Raw genomic sequence first — 16,460 nt, 5'->3', positions numbered from 1 at the left:
GTGGTCGTGGAATTCACTGACCTTTGGGAAGTATTTCGACATGTACATGCCACCTTAGTGGTGTAGTGTATCTTGTAGACCAGGCCCATTGCAAGTTACTGTACTTTGTCGTCTACTCTAAGCCATCCTAGGTTGTCAAAATGGGCAGGGGTTCGAAGTAATGGCATTGTGCTTACGCATACGCAAGCCCTTCACACACTATGAAAACACACAAGAAATACTATACCTACTAACGTCCCATCCAAAAAAGGGGCCACTCTTAATACACAGCAAACAGAAAACCACAAGGACTATGTTAACGATAGCAATAGGCCGACACACACTCAATGGCCTGTAACTTATAACATGCAAGGCACACAGTACTTTGCTCAGTGGACTCTATGGTCTATGGTTAGGGGTAAACACCACCGCCGCCATGAGGACGTCCCCTTCACCCATGCTAGCCTTGTGTCCACAAAGGAAGGGAAACACGAGATGGAAGCTAAAACCACCTGCCTGGCAGTACTTACCTGACATAAAAACAACAAAGGGATTGGTGAGGGAGAGATACAAACAGTGGGGAGACCAAGACATGACTAAAATAAGGGAAAGGAACTGGATTTTAAAACAAAGGCTCCACTGACCCTGGGTTAGTCACTGCTAGCCCAGACTGAATAAATGCAGTCCACTTATCAAGGGAGAACTGGATCAGTGGCGTATTCGTTCCTCAATATCCAACACCCAATTTGCAAGTGTAGAGGGGTGGATTATCCCTACTTTATGAGAGTAGATGTGCACTGTCACCAGGTAGTGGGAACACAGCAGATCTGGGTCCGGCTGAGTCCCCGACTGTAGTGTAGGGGTATTATAATTGGGATTTAGCAGAGGGAGCGGATGGGGCCTAGGGTTTACTAACCTAGGGGTTCTGCGCTGGTCCATCTTGCCCTCCAGGGCGACTTACAGTAATTCCCCAAACACCCACACTTCCCCTAATACTTCCCACACCCTCCCACACCCGGTGGCAGTAGTGATAGATGATATAATTTCTCCCCAAAGCAGTACCTTTCCTTGTTGACGAACGGAGACCTGTCCAGAACACCTGCCCCAATGATACATAGGCCGTGGATAAGAAGGGGTTAAGCAGTAATGCACATTAATCAAAAGGAAGGGGTTAAACAATAATGCACATTAATGGACACATTAATGATCCCATTTGTACGCCTCTCCTTTTATATAAGTTGGCATGCAATCAATACAAGGCACAATACATGGCACTTAGATCTTACACGCTACAGTAATGAAACAGGTCCCCGTAAGGGTTAATATACTTTTCACTCGTCCGTAGGGAGAGAGACAGAGGGTAATGGCGAGCTCCGCAAGCTATTCAATGGGAATGATTATTAATATACACATGTGCGGTCTGCACAACTTAACCACACAACACATGTAACCAGAAAATACAGTGGGCCCACAGTTGAAACAAAAAGCCTATCTAAGCCGGCATTACTCAAAACAACAAACGTTGCACGTGCCAGTTCAATGTATTTATTCTCTTCGCCCTTAGAGGGCATGCTCTCGAAAAGGAGAATGTTCGCCGATAAAGTTCCAGCGCTCGGAGCGCTAACAGTACCTGGCTTGAGTGTACCAACCGAGTGCTGGCCTGCTCCCGCAACGAATGTCCGTGACGCAAGATGGCCGTCGAACGGTCCCGTGGTTGTCACCTGTGATAGCAAGGGGCTGGCTGGGCTGACGTTTAGGCAGGCGAAAGCTGGACTGGCTGTCGGCTAGGAGAATGCTGAAGGCGGGTGCGGTCCGGCGACGTCTGTTGCGGTGTCCCCTGCGGGGCTGGGAGACGGTGGAGCGACGCGCGAGCTAACTGTGCTAACAGGCCTATACTTGAAGCTAAGCTTTGGGTCAGTGCGACGCCCCAGCCTTTTGCTTATACTTTACTAAACGCAGCGCGTGGAATATCCACAGCACACTCCGGCAGTAGAACGTCTTCTTCTTGGTTCAAACGTACCCTAAGCACTATACTGGGAAGCTAAACTGTCGCATACAACGTTACTATCCCACACCGTGGCAGGAGTCGTATTTCGTGTGTCTTTAGTATCGGGAGCTCCTGCTCCACACGTCTGCTTGCTTCAATGGAAAACGACGAAGAGAAAGTCCCGTGTATCCAGCCCCTCCTTCCTACCAACCTCTTCTTCACCTGTCGTGACCAGCCCAATGTCGCACCAGCTCCCCCTGGCGACAGTCCAGTGCCATGTCCCCCTACTGAATGTCAATATTAGGATATGGAGAATCAAGACGGGTCAGCGAGTTACACAACGTTATCATGAACACAGTAGAGTACAAGGAATTAGAGTTAGACACATTGAATTATTGTTAGACATATTCAGGTGTCTACACAAGCAGAAAATAATGTTACTTAACTTGGGCGAGATACAGTGAAGAGGATTCCCAAGTCAAGCCATTTAGCTGGTTCTGCTGGGTGGTGGTTGGGTTGAAGAAGGCTGGATTGGCGTTGTAGAGGCTTTTAGGACCGTCACACTCACAGATGATGTGTAGAGATGAGACGGGTCTGCCATTCATCATCTCCTTACCCTTTTTTTTGTATTTAACCTTCATTTAACCAGGAAAAAGTCTCATTAAGATAAAAAATCTCTTTTACAAGAGCATCCTGGCCAAGACAGGCAGCAGCACAAACAATTAACAGGGTTGCAGACACAAAAACATATAACAATTTACTTTTTTTTTATCCACTTTTTCTTCCATTTTCTAAATTTTTTTTCCCATCCCAATTTCGTATCATCCAATTCAACCCTCCCCTGTCACGAACGCTGTTTCTTGCCGGCTGCAATGTGGACTAAGTCATACATAGCACAAGTCCCCTCCGGTACTTGAGGTAACAGCAGTCGCATCTTTTCACCTGTGCAGCTCGATCTCTCAGTGGCGAGGAGTAACGCGTGGGAGGCTCACGCTGCCCCCGACACTTCCTGATTCTACTGCGCAGGCGCACCAACCGACCTGTAGGAGTCGCTGTCCACAACGCCCGATCCCCACCCATCAGTTTCCCACCCCCTAATACGGCCAATTAGTATGAACGACCAGCTAAACTGAAAGCAATGTGGAGCGCTGGGCTCGAACAGGCGAGCCCAGCGTCTCCGCATTCGTGGCGAGCGCCTTTCCCACAGTTCTGGAAAAACACTCAGGGCTAGATCCACAAAGAATGGATTGCACGGAGCAAGTTGCACCCTTACTTAAAATTCATTACGAATTGAAAATGGGGGACCCTGATGCAGTGGCGGCCTGTGGGTGCTTCGCCACTAGGGGCGCTATACCAAACATTTTGCAAACATGTACAGTACCACGCAACAGACTCATGGCAAGACGTGAGCGATTCGACTCACGCTCACGGCAATGAATCGGCTCTTATGAACGAGTCGCTCAGCTGTTACTACAACAACACACAACCAGTCAAATAAAGTATAGTCTAGACTCTAATTCACAACTTGAAACACAATATATAAATAGAAAAGTTAGAAACAAAACTCGCCCGTCTCCAAACACAGGCAGATCTCTCCCTCTCTCCTTCTCTCTCTCACACACAGCGCGACGTGGAATCGATTCGTTACACAATCAGACCTATTATATACCAAGAATAACTTCAGTATGAGTACAGGGCTGTACACATATTTTGCATATTGTTAAACGAGCCAAGGCTAGCTATTAAACTATCGATATGAATCGAAAATCTGGGACCCTGATGTAAACAAGACAAACGTCTTTCTCTGGTCTGCATCCCCTTAACAATTGTGTGTATTGAGCCGTACTGTATTGTACCCATTCTGCAATCTGTTAATAAAGTTCTCATTCATTCATTCATTCAAACATAGACGATATTGAACAAGCCATAATCCACGTATTTTCAATCCAAACGCGAGAGAGAGAGAGAGAGAGAGAGAGAGAGAGAGACTCACTGTTTAGTTGACACGTCCAGGGCAGGAGGGCTTGCCTTGATAAAGTAGTGTATCACTGTTGATGTATTCCAGACCACTGTCCACTGTGTCCAGACTGCATCCGCCATATAGCTTGTTAGCCAAGTGTTAGCTTGTTAGCAGCACCACACAACAGTCACAAGTACTTCATTCCTTTGTCCATTTCCGCTCGAACAGACTGCAAACTACCTGGCGTTCTATCGCCATGCTCTAAGACAAACTCTAACCTTAACCAACTTTGAAAGAGTGCCTAAGCTTAACAGTCTAAAGAACTTGCAGTCACGGCACGCTCTAAGACAAACAACCTAGGACCAACCTAGGAACCAACCTAGGAATAAGCTAGAATTGGAACATTAGAAATTGGATTCGGCCAATCAGAGATCGTCTCTGTGAAATTCTGCTACGGAAAAAAATACTGGCGTCGGCCAATCAGAGAGCGTCTCCGCGAAATGCGGCTACAGAAATTCTTGACGCTACTGGCTAGACCGCTTCAAATCGCGCCCGGATTCCAACATAATAGTCATATTTCAACGCACAACGCGTTATGCACTGATTGGCTGTGACGGATACAGCGATCAAACTGTGACGCGCACTCAGAGCGCTATCGCGTCTAGCCCGGGCCGAGAAATACAAAAAAATAAAAAAAAAAATAAAAAAAAACTTGATGTCACTTCCTGCTCAGGAAAACGAGTGTTTTTTTATTTGAGATAATAACGTTATATTGTGCATTGGAAATACAAACATACTTAAAATGAGTAAATATTATTCATTTTAAACATGTTTATATTATTTATAGGGCTATAAAACAAAAAACTAAAAAGTTTTATTTTCTTCTTCTGTGATTTAACAGCAGGTGGGTCGGCGCCCTTGCGCCCCTAGTGGCAGAGCCGCCACTGCCCTGATGTAAACAAGACGAAAGCGAGAATTGATTTGAAAGCCCCAGGGCCCAGGCCATATAACTGTTGGGTATGTTCACATGCAGTCTCCAAGAGTTTGATTCAATCTTTGGAACTTTCTTAACTCATCATAAAATCTGAACAGGTCCATGTGGAAGAGCCAATAGAGAGCCACTTGTCTTGTCAGCTGGCAGTCAGCTAGTTGGCGAGACAAGTGGCTCTCAACAAGTTAACATGGCATCGGTCACACCTGGGGCACCTCGTCAGAGAGATGACCCAGCTCTATTGGCTCAGGATTATTTTAAACATTTGGTTTTGTTTCTGTTGAGCTCTCATGATTTCTCATTTTGTGTCCAGTTTGTAACAGTTTATCCGGTCATTTCTGCCTCTGACTCTCTTGAATACCATCACAGTCTATTTCAAACACTACCAACATAAATAAAACGTTTACAGGCGCAAATACCTCTTTGTCTTTTCATTGGCTCATGTTTCATCAGCAGTTTTCTAGTTCATCGAGGGCCCAATCCTTGTTACATGTTATGTAGCTCTGCTCAGCGTCATTAGTGCACATACTTCACTCCAGTACTTGTGCACTGAATACAAACTCACAAATGTACCTTTACCTACCAACATCCGTCTGGCCACACCCCCATCCGCCACCTATATAAGCAGGGATGTGGCCATACACTCACCTCCTTCTTCGCCTTCACCACAAGAAAGTGCCTGTCTACAGGGCGCCTGGGAGAAATGCGAGGCCCCCCCCCCCTAAAGGTAAAAAAATAAAATAAAAAATTATATAATATTTTTTATACAGTCAACATATTCTTAAATAATAGCGCTGCCCGAGGCTGGGCATACAGTCAACATATTCTTAAATAATAGCGCTGCCCGAGGCTGGGCATGATCAACTGTCAATTATAGAGAGAGAGAGAGAGAGAGAGAGAGAGAGAGAGAGAGAGAGAGAGAGAGAGAGAGAGAGAGAGAGAGAGAGAGAGAGAGAGAGAGAGAGAGAGAGAGAGAGAGAGAGAGACTTACAAAGAGCCCCTTTTGTCAACTCATAATGAAACTGGCTGACATCTCACACTCTGACATCACAAACCCTAGCCAGCCTCAGAAGATTAGACCTAACCAAATTATAAGCAAAGAAAAAGATAAATACATTACGTATTGGAATCAACTCACACAATCACAACACAAATTAGAAACATATTTGGCCCTAAACAGACAGTAGCCTATACTGTGGCAGACTACCTCAGCACAGTAACTGAAGAATCTAAGAAAGAATCTGACAAGGTACAGACTGAGTGACCATGGTTTGGCGATAGAGAAGGGCAGACACAGACAGACCTGGCTGCCCAGAGAGGAGAGGTTGTGCTGTCTTTGTGATGAGGGAGCCGTAGAGACAGAACTACACTTCCTAACACAATGTGAAAATTACAGAAATATTAGGGAGGAATTCTTTCCAAAAATTGAAATAATTTCCCCAGAATTCCAAAGTATGACAGAAGTGCAGAAATTGCCATTCCTCCTCGGGGAACAGAAAGAATGTGCAGTTTTAGCTGCAAAATATGTCAATTCATGTCACAAGAAAAGGGACAACCAGTAGGACACATATACTGTATATACATGTACCATGTTTTACTCACCGCACCATCTCCTTTATTTTTTTTGATCTTATATTGTTTGCGGTTTATGTCATAATTGTGCTTTGGCAACATTTGTGAAATTTCATGCCAATAAGGCTTTTTGAATTGAATTGAGAGAGAAATGCTTCTAGAGAGAGAGAGAGAGAGAGAGAGAGAGAGAGAGAGAGAGAGAGAGAGAGAGAGAGAGAGAGAGAGAGAGAGAGAGACGGGTGGGTGTAGCGAGAGAGAGAGGCGGGTGGGTGTAGCGAGAGAGACCACGGCGGGTGGGTGTAGCGATAGAGAGACCATGGCGGGTGGGTGTAGCGAGAGAGAGAGAGAGAGAGAGAGAGAGAGAGGCGGGTGGGTGGGTGTAGCGAGAGAGAGAGAGACCATGGCGGGTGGGTGTAGCGAGAGAGAGAGAGAGAGAGAGAGAGAGAGAGAGAGAGAGAGAGAGAGAGAGAGGCGGGTGGGTGTAGCGAGAGAGAGACCACGGCGGGTGGGTGTAGCGAGAGAGAGAGAGAGAGACCACGGCGGGTGAGTGTAGCGAGAGAGAGAGAGAGACCACGGCGGGTGGGTGTAGCGAGAGAGAGAGACCACAGCGAGAACAGAATAGATTGCTTGAAAAACTCACCCTAACGCAGATTCAATGGCAAAGTTGGAAGGAGACGACGTCGACGCATTTTCATACCGTGGAGATGAAAAGTACCAGTCCCATCCATGATATTGTCCCCCCGGAACAGCACTCGATAACGTAGCTAGCTAACGCTAGTTAGCTAGCATTAGCTAACGCTAGTTACCTGTCCCTGCCTTTAGCTAATTGCTACTAGCCGACATAGCTATAGCCTGACTGAAGGTTCTAACACGCAACAACTTTCATCTTCAGTCCATCTGCCGAACGTCCTCTTCGTCTTGTCATAACCTAATCATACTTGGTATTGATAACAAGCTTATGGCACACAGTGTTATTTCTTCTGCTCCATGCTGCTTTTCAAAAGACATCCACTCGCTCCTCTGGATAGCGCTGAATAGATCCTGTACCTGGCTGTAGCCCCTTCCCTCGTGGATCCGGTCTTCTTCACATCTCTCTACCGACTACCAGACTGACGCCAACCAGCTCGGCTCCCCCTAGTGTTAGTCCTCCAATGATGCTTTGCACAAAAGAAAAACCCAGAGCCGCCCGCAGAGCCCGGAACACTATTCTACAAACGTGTCTATCTGCAGAGCAGCAGAGCCGCAGAGCCCGGAACACTATTCTACAAACGTTTAATGTGAAATATATAAGCATGTAAGTAAAACTAGATTTTAGGTCTGTGATGAAAAAGGGCCTCGCGGGAAGGGGGGTCTCGCAAAAAAAAATAATAATAATATTTAATTTTTTATTATTTTTGCAATGCCCCCCTTCCCGCGAGGCCCTGTGCGACCGCACTGCTTGCACACCCCCTGAGGCGGGGTTTATTAGCTGAAGAAAGTTGAGTAAAAGAAAAACAATTTCTTGCTTTTTTCTTTCTCTCATAATTTCCAAAAAAAAAAAGCTAAGCTATAATGTTTACCTCGGGGGGTCGCGCTAGCAACGTCGCCCTTCACCAGCGGTTCTCCGTTGCCTCCTCTGCCGTGCGTCTTGGGGCGGGTTTGACTGTCGTGGACGTCATCCGCGCCCGGTAGACGTCCGGTGGGTAGCTTGCCTATCCGAGGAGCTGGTGCACCAGCGCCGTCTCCTGTGAGATGGCCTGGTTCCTGCTCTGGTTCCTCCGCCGCCGAGGGGTCGTCTGCCGTTGGCCGGCCGGCTCCTCTCGAGGCGGAGGATTTGAGACGCAAGCTTTTTGCGTCTGCTCGCTCCCGTTGTAGGATGGTAGCGTGCAGGCGCGAACGGCCTGGTTTCGGGGAGTTGCTGGAGCCGGATGAAGGTGCGTCTGTTTCTCCGTGGCCGATGGAAACGGAGGATTACATGGTAGAAGCAGATGTTCTTTTGTTCGACTCCCCGGTGGAGACATATTCCCCTTCCGTTCAGGATGAAATGGCAGGGGGTGATATGTCTCCTTGGGGTCCCTTGTATTCTGGTGTCGGGTTAGAACCTCCGACTCAGCGACGAGATGCCCTGCTATCAGCCACATCAGAGAGTGGCTCTGCAATGGGCAGTAGTCTGTCGCATGTGAGGGACGCGAGCTCGGTGGGGGGAGGTACGCATGGGGAACTACGTGCCTTGTTCCCCGGGCTCATGGTGGCGGCGACAGTCGCAAACGGCGTGCCGCTGCCGCAGCCACTGCCTGCTCCTGTCCCTGATGATCTCATAGGTCACTTATGGCAACATCATCCTGTGAGGGAGACGGGCGTTGTCTGCCAATTTTTTCCCTCAATGGAGGCCTACGTCCGTCAGGGACAGGTGGTCTCCCACATCACGGGCCTCACCCCCGCCTACGTGCAAGTCACGAGGGTGGTGGGTCTGGTCGAGGGTATGAAGGAGGGGGTGCCTCGGCTTGATAGGCCTATGGCGTCTCTCCTTTGTCCTGAGGTGGTGTGGGAGCCTTTGCGGAAGCCGGTTCCCCACAGGAAATCGGCGAGGCGGTTGGCCAACTGGAGTGACCAGTCGTTCATCGCCGGAACCCAAACCCTGGCTGCGACATCCAACATCACGTAGCTGGCGAGGTTCATGTCCGGGATGATGACGGGCTGTACGGTGCTGACGGAGGAACAACATGCTCAGCACGCCCAGGCGGCCGGAGCCATCCTGCATCTGATCCAGCTGCAGGCCATCGCCGCCGGGAAAGTACGCGCCCTGGCCACTCTAGCTCAGCGCCATCTTTGGCTGGAGCAGGCGCGAGTCCCGGACAGGAAGAGGTTTCCCCTACTGACGGCACCCCTCTCCGATGCTGGGCTATTCGGGTCGGCGTTGCAGCTCATGACTGCAATCTGCAGGGATATGCAGGAGGAGCGGTCCGTGCTCCAGCCTCACTTCCCCCCGCCCGATGTCGCCGGTGGAGTCAGGCGGAAGGCTCGTCGTTGGGGATCTGCGCCACTGCTGGCCCTTCGGCGAAGAAGGCCAGGAGGAGAGAGGGCGCCTCGACCACTGCAGCTGGCCCATCCACGCTCGGAGGTGACGGTAGGGATCGTCGAGACCAGGCAACCCTTTACCGTCCCTCCGGGGCTCCCCGGGGTGGCAAGCCACAAGCGGCTCGTGGCAAGCGTCGCTAAAAGATTACTTTTTCCCCTATTGTTTCCCCTGTTCCCTTCCCCGGCCCACATATGATTTTGTCCAAATAAAAAGTCCCTCCTAGGAGGGACTGTATTTTGTTACAAACTGTGTGTTTATTCACTACATATGATGGGGATACGATGTGTTAAACTTCGCTAGTGTGGGTTTGATAGGAGGGCTAAACTTTTAGTCTTTGTTTGGTCACTACATATACATGTGTGCTAAGGCCTGTGGCTAACACTCGTCGAAAGGGTTTTTTCTTCCTCGGCCTGAAGACTTATCTTCTTCATATAAAGGTAGAGGTTAGTTGTGTGTTCTGTTGCTTAAAACGGTGATATTGAGCCACAACACTGTAGTGTTGGTCTGCAGAAGTGCTCGTGTGTGTAATGGTACCACGTCAAACTTCTGTGTTCTTGTAACATAAAACACGGGTGTCGTGTTCACATATAAACCTTGGCCTTGTTATAAACCCTGTTCACAGACTTCGTCTGTGGCTAGCGTGTGTTGGGTAGCTTATCCTTTGGATATACGCTGTTTGTTAGCATGCTGGCTACTTAAGGTATCATATGGCTATTGTTGTTATCGTATATGAGGGTTGGGTTTGTGAGGGGGTAAACCGAATAAACCCCTCCTTCCCTCTTCTGATTGGTCAGGGGGTTTGGCCCTCTTTTAATTCGGTCCGGCCACGCTGATAGGTCAGCTAGGCATGGGGGGGGGGGGGGGTTCTCTGACTCCGCACCTATCACGGGCAGTTGAGTCATGGGATTCCCCTCGTCATAGAATACGTCCAGGGCTTGACGTTGACACCTGCCCACCTGCCCAGGGCTAGTGAAAATGCTGAGTGGCTAGTGACTTTGGAAAACCACTAGCCACAGTGGCTAGTGAGCCAAAAAGTTAACGTCAAGCCCTGCATAGGTGTGTCAATGATAATGTTCACAGCGTTTGGAGCAATAATATAATTGCTAGGTTCAACACAGCCAAGGCATAGGTGTGTCAATGATAATGTTCACAGCGTTTGGAGCAACAATGTAATTGCTAGGTGCAACACAACTCTTCCACATCTCAACCCTCAACTTGCCCCAACTGGAGCTCCTTTTGCGGCTGAGTCACTGGTCGCAGGCAGTAGTAAACAATGGAGTCAACAGTCAGAAGCACAGTTGTACAGTTGGCGTGTAGCAGTATGATTACAATGATACTGTCCCCAGCAGGGGTTAGTGAAGAAGAAATTACCTATATTTATTACTTTTTGGGTGGGGGCGTGAGTGCGGGGATTTTTGGCTAGTGAAAATGCTGAGTGGCTAGTGACTTTGGAAAACCACTAGCCACAGTGGCTAGTGAGCCAAAAAGTTAACGTCAAGCCCTGAATACGTCACTGGGCACGTTTCTATTGGACGATGACTTCCGTGAGTTTTTTACAGGCCCCATGTGTGGTTCTCTGTTATTGTCAAGTTGTCGTGGCAGAGCGTAGGAACTTGGTGTTCTGCTACGCTCGATATATGTGTAACTTGAGCCTTTTGGTCACATGGCTCAATGTTACGTTGACTTTTCAATTTGTGGCTCACGTGGGAAGTCTCTCTGAGGATTCCCGTCTCCCTCTTGTGGAGAGGTTGACGGGGTGTAAAAGTAAAAAGATTTTTTCCCTCAGCCGCGTCACATGGGATTCATGTCGGTCTGTTTTTTCTCTTTTATAAAAAAAGAGGAAATAAAGCGCGACGGCTTCTTGTCGTTCTCCCAGGCGGCTTGGAGGAACAATGTCTGGTGTCTTGTGACTATCCATTGATGTGTTTGGGTCTCGACGTGTATATAGTGCTGGCCCTGGGTGCTTCTCATGGGAATCACGCATGGGCCTGCGCGCCCTGGTTGCTCATCAATAAAACTGCATTTTTATGGGGCAACTGGGATGGAGTCTGTCTCTTCCGAGTGCCAGTGTTGTCTCGACAAATTCTCGTTCATATCTGGGGGATGTTAACGGAATAGATCAAAACATAGGTAGAGGGGTCTCACGCCCTTGGGGTGGGCCACTGAGCGCGGTACATAGGGGACCGTCTGGGTGGCGCCCTCTATATTGTTTTAGATCGACACGCGTACCTACCCCCCTCCTAGTGTCGGGGATGTCGGCGTGATTAGGGCACGGGACTGGTTCTGGTCACGCCGGTCCAGATCAGTTAACCCGTTGTCCGCCGGGGATGCAGATCTGCTGTTCTGGTACCCTGAGGGACTTGTGCTTTTTTCAGGGGGAAAAATGCCGGGTTGGCCCGGGTGTCACAGGGTTTTTGAGGTTATGGAGATGTTCGTGGTTGTGTTACTGCATGTTACCCCTCACTGTTAGGCTGAGGGGGCCTGGTCTCTCTCCATTATTTTTGCCCCTCTCTTCTCCTGTTCAGCATGGCTGGGAGGGGGCTGTTGAGGTGATTCTTTGGAATTCCTCTGGCATCCTTGTGTACGTCCCGGTCCGCCGGGCCCGGTCCGAAATAGTTTCGTCGACCCATAGGCCTGGGATAACCCCTTTTTGAAAACTGAAACACTTGTACTGCGGTATAGCCAGTGTATAGCAGGTGTGTTTTGGAGTTTTTTCCTGAGGGGTTATAGGAACAACCACCTCATGTTGAACCAAGAGGGTGGTTGATTCCCTGGTGTGTTGGAGCGGAGTCAACTCCCGGGTTACCCGTTTGAGTGTGCCCCTGCACGTTCATGACGTCTGCCAATCGTGTCAGCCTTCTCTGCCTCGGCCCCTCTAGAGCGTCAGAGTTTTTTGTGGAGGCTTTGACATGGTGCTCAACAATGCCAGCATACGCCCCATCCGCCGGGGTGCTGTTTTCAGTTGACCCCTTTTGGCGCCTGTCTCGTCCGCAGTGCTCCAGGCTCGGGTCAAGTGCCTGCTGCCTGGATTGAGGGATCGGCCTCTTCTGGAGGTCGTCTCCCTGGTGAGCTGCCTGCTCCCGCTGTTGTGTAGCCTCTTGAGTGCTTCGAGTTACGGCCATGCCGCCCTGAACGCGTCCGATCTTGTTCGATTTCAGAGGCGGTGTAGGTTCAGGCCTGGGTTGTGCTTGGTTGGTGACTGCCTGGATATGCCAGGGGCAGTGAGCCAGGCGGCGTGCTGTTGGGGGGAAGGGCCTGCTCTTGGATGGGCCCTGTCCGAATACGCTGGCGATGTGGGGGGCGGTGTCACTAGTGACCGCCTGGTGAGGTCTCGATGCTGTGGCGTTGTTGGCCTCTCCGGGCCCCCTTTTTCCGGGGGGATCCAGTCCCTTCTGGGTCTGGTTCCTCCTTCGCGCTCCGCTGCTACGGCCTTGCCACGGGGTTGTGCTTTGCTCTTAACCCCGTGATTTTGGGGGTGGTAACGAGCTGCCCGCAGAAGAACAAATTAAGAAACACAGATGGTGCTGGATAGGCCACACCCTGCGAAAGCCCGCAAGTACCATCACCAGACAAGCCCTAACATGGAACCCGCAGGGCAAGCGGAAAAGGGGCCGCCCCGAGAAACACCTGGCGCAGAGACCTGGAGGCAGACACCAAGACCATGAAGATGACCTGGAACCAACTGGAGAGAACAGCTCAAGACAGAGATGCTTGGAGATCACTTGTTGACGGCCTATGCCCCAGAAGGGGTAGCAGGCGTAAGTAAGTAAGTAACGAGATTTGTTCCTTCCGTTCATTCCCTGGTGGCATGCGGGTTGTGCGTGTGCATAGTCGTGGGTCGCCCCACGGTCTGCACTGTGTGCGTTAAGTTGCTCGAGTTCTTTTTCGCACGGTCGGATCCATCTCCCTCCCGTCCTCCAATAGGGAGGGTCGTGGGGGCTTGGGTCCTCCCCGGTTCTGATGGTTGTGGGGGGCCTCAATGGGGTACATTTGTCGGGCGTAAGCTCTGCTCAGCTCCTGTGGTGCACTAATGAGGCTGAGCAGAGCTACATGACATGTAACGTACGGTTATGTATATAACCATAGTTACATGAATGTAGTGACGCTTAGCGTCAGGACGCCACTGCGGCCCTTGATCTTGCCTTGTGGTGAAAGATTGAGAAGGAGGTGAGTGTGTGGCCACACCCCTGCTTATATAGGTGGCGGATGGGGGTGTGGCCAGACGGATGTTGGTAGGTAAAGGTACATTTGTGAGTTTTTATTCAGTGCACAAGTACTGGAGTGAAGTATGTGTGTAGCATTTCCCAAGCTGGACTTTACTTCAGACAAAATGAACTCTGTGAGACTGATGGCTATGGTGCGGTATGCCAACCATTTATTGACAGTTTCACCATTTGACACCGTAAGAGCTGAAAGTGGAAACAGACATACAGTCATTTGTTTGTCCAAACCACGTTTTCATAGAAAGGTGTAGCATCGGCTAGCATCTTAGCTAGTTCAGCTCAATACATAAAATATGAAGATTGCCAATATAACACAAATAACACAATCCATAAATGAACACATACCTCTTCGCCTTCCAGCTAGGTGCTAAACAAGGTAAAAAGGGGGGTTTCCTTCACGGACAGTTATATTAATGAGAGATATCCGTTATTTACATTAGTACTCTCTCCCGTCAACCATTTCTCTGAACTGTAACGTTAACCGGAAGTCGTTGTTACGCAAGAGTATCCACATCGTGAGGGGGACCACCAGTATTTTCAAAGTAAAAGACAGCATTTCAAAATAAGAGACAGCAAAAAACAATTCCACGTAAAATCAAGTCTAACGTTATAAACAGAGGAATTTGGTTCTTTACAATGTGCACTAATGACGCTGAGCGTCACTACATTCATGTAACTATGGTTATATACATAACCGTACAATTTTACCATATGCATTAGAGTATGTCTATATATCTTATTCACATACATCTTTGAAGAGTGTTAAACATTACCAACATTAAAGGTAGACTCTGTAATGCAGTGAAACAGCGACCACTATAGGCAAAAGAGCCCCGCTTGGTATTGTGCTTTGTTTCCTTTTTTTGTTTTGGTCTGATGTGTGGGTTGGAGTTTAGTAACTTATTATACTGAGTGAATTTCTCCAGACCTCTCTTGGCAGAGCCTGAGGCGTGGCCAACAGTAGCAACCACTCCTAGCCACTGAAATCCAACCCACACATCACACCAAAATGTGAACAAAGTACAATACCAAGAGGAGCTCTTTTGCCTAGAGGTTGCTGTTTGACGAAATTACCTTTATCAAACCTTTTACATCTACAAAATACAGCAAATGCAATATGTATCTGCTGTTTAGTGTTAGTCCATATATGAAGAGCCAAATAATCAACTAATAACAACTTATCTCAATTCCTATTTCTTAGTTCTGGTGTTGGTCTACATTATTTGCTTATATTTGCATCACAGATTGGGCTGATACAGATTTATTGATTCTCCACTTATCCATCTCCTAAGATGCTCAGTTTTTCCCTTTATCCTATTGTTGGGGCCCCTAGATAGGCCCTCCTACGCAGACATTTGGACGACGTTCCACTGTCAAACATCTCTGCCCAAACATGAAGTAAACTAGCTACCTATACTCGTATTATTTTCCTTTAACATATTGAACAAATAATATATTTTAGTCTCTTTTGTGATTCAGAACCAAAAATGTGTTGAAAAAAATTCATAATAAAATTTCACAGTGTCTGCAGCCTCCAGAGACATTGCAGTGAACCCTTCCTGGGTTGCGTGATAACAGCTGATGAAATGGACAGCCTTAGGAACAACGATAAACCCCGACCCCCCACCCATACATTTCCCTCTCCCCTTCTGTCCATCTTGCAATATAAGTTATTTTTAATTGAACCAGAGATGCACACAGAGCTCTGTGAGTAACAAGTGTGCTGTCGTTATGTCATTATCAACGCTTGCTTACCGTTTTAGAAAAGAACTAGGTCATGTTTTGGAGCTAAATTTAACAGACAAAATAATTAGTTTCTATTTGTGAAGTGGATGAAAACACTTGTGAAACAGGCAATATTATATTATATTATTGTTCCTCCCACATTTTTTTGTTTCTTTTATAAACAAGAACCCAAAATGAGTTAGAAATGTTAAATAATTTAATTTCAAAGCATCTGTGCAGCCTTGTTTATAAAAAAAAAAGATTTTCTCAAACTAATTTGGTCGTAAATGTCCCGATTTAATAAAGAAAATGTAAGCCGTGTTTGCTTGTAGGAAGGGTCATCTGTGTGTGTGTGTGTGTGTGTGTGTGTGCGTGCGTGCGTGCGTGCGTGCGTGTGTGTGTGTGTGTGTGTGTGTGTGTGTGTGTGTGTGTGTGTGTGTGTGTGTGTGTGTGTGTGTGTGTGTGTGTGTGTGTGTGTGTGTGTGTGTGTGTGTGTGTGTGTGTGTGTGTGTGTGTGTGTGTGTGTGTGTGTGAGTGTACATGGGCATACTGGATGCCACCAGGGTCATGTGCTCTCCTTCAGCATGGGCTGTGTGACCCCTAAGTGCTGAAAGTCATCATGAGGAACATCTCATCTATGCCCCTCGCTAAACAGGTTAAAGGGACACAGTCATTCCTGTCAATGACAGATTCCACAGATAGTAAATGAATGACACTGCTGTGTAGACTGTAGAGGACAATCACAGCACGTTGGACTTATCTCTCTTGTCACACAAATCAAATGTTTTCATTCTTTGAGTTTTTGGTGAGTGAGATTTATTTCCTCAGAATTCTAATTTCTAATTTCAGAACTCAAATGACCAGAGGCTATTGGTACATCATCATTAGAATGTTCCATTCTAAAAACTCTCTGATCTCTAAAGGTATACAGGGATATATATTGCAAATGGACTGCATTTATATAG

This window comes from Notolepis coatsorum (genome assembly GCF_963971535.1).
Source record: "Notolepis coatsorum genome assembly, chromosome: 6".
NCBI classification, from domain to species: domain Eukaryota; kingdom Metazoa; phylum Chordata; class Actinopteri; order Aulopiformes; family Paralepididae; genus Notolepis; species Notolepis coatsorum.
This window is presented reverse-complemented; position numbering follows the sequence as displayed.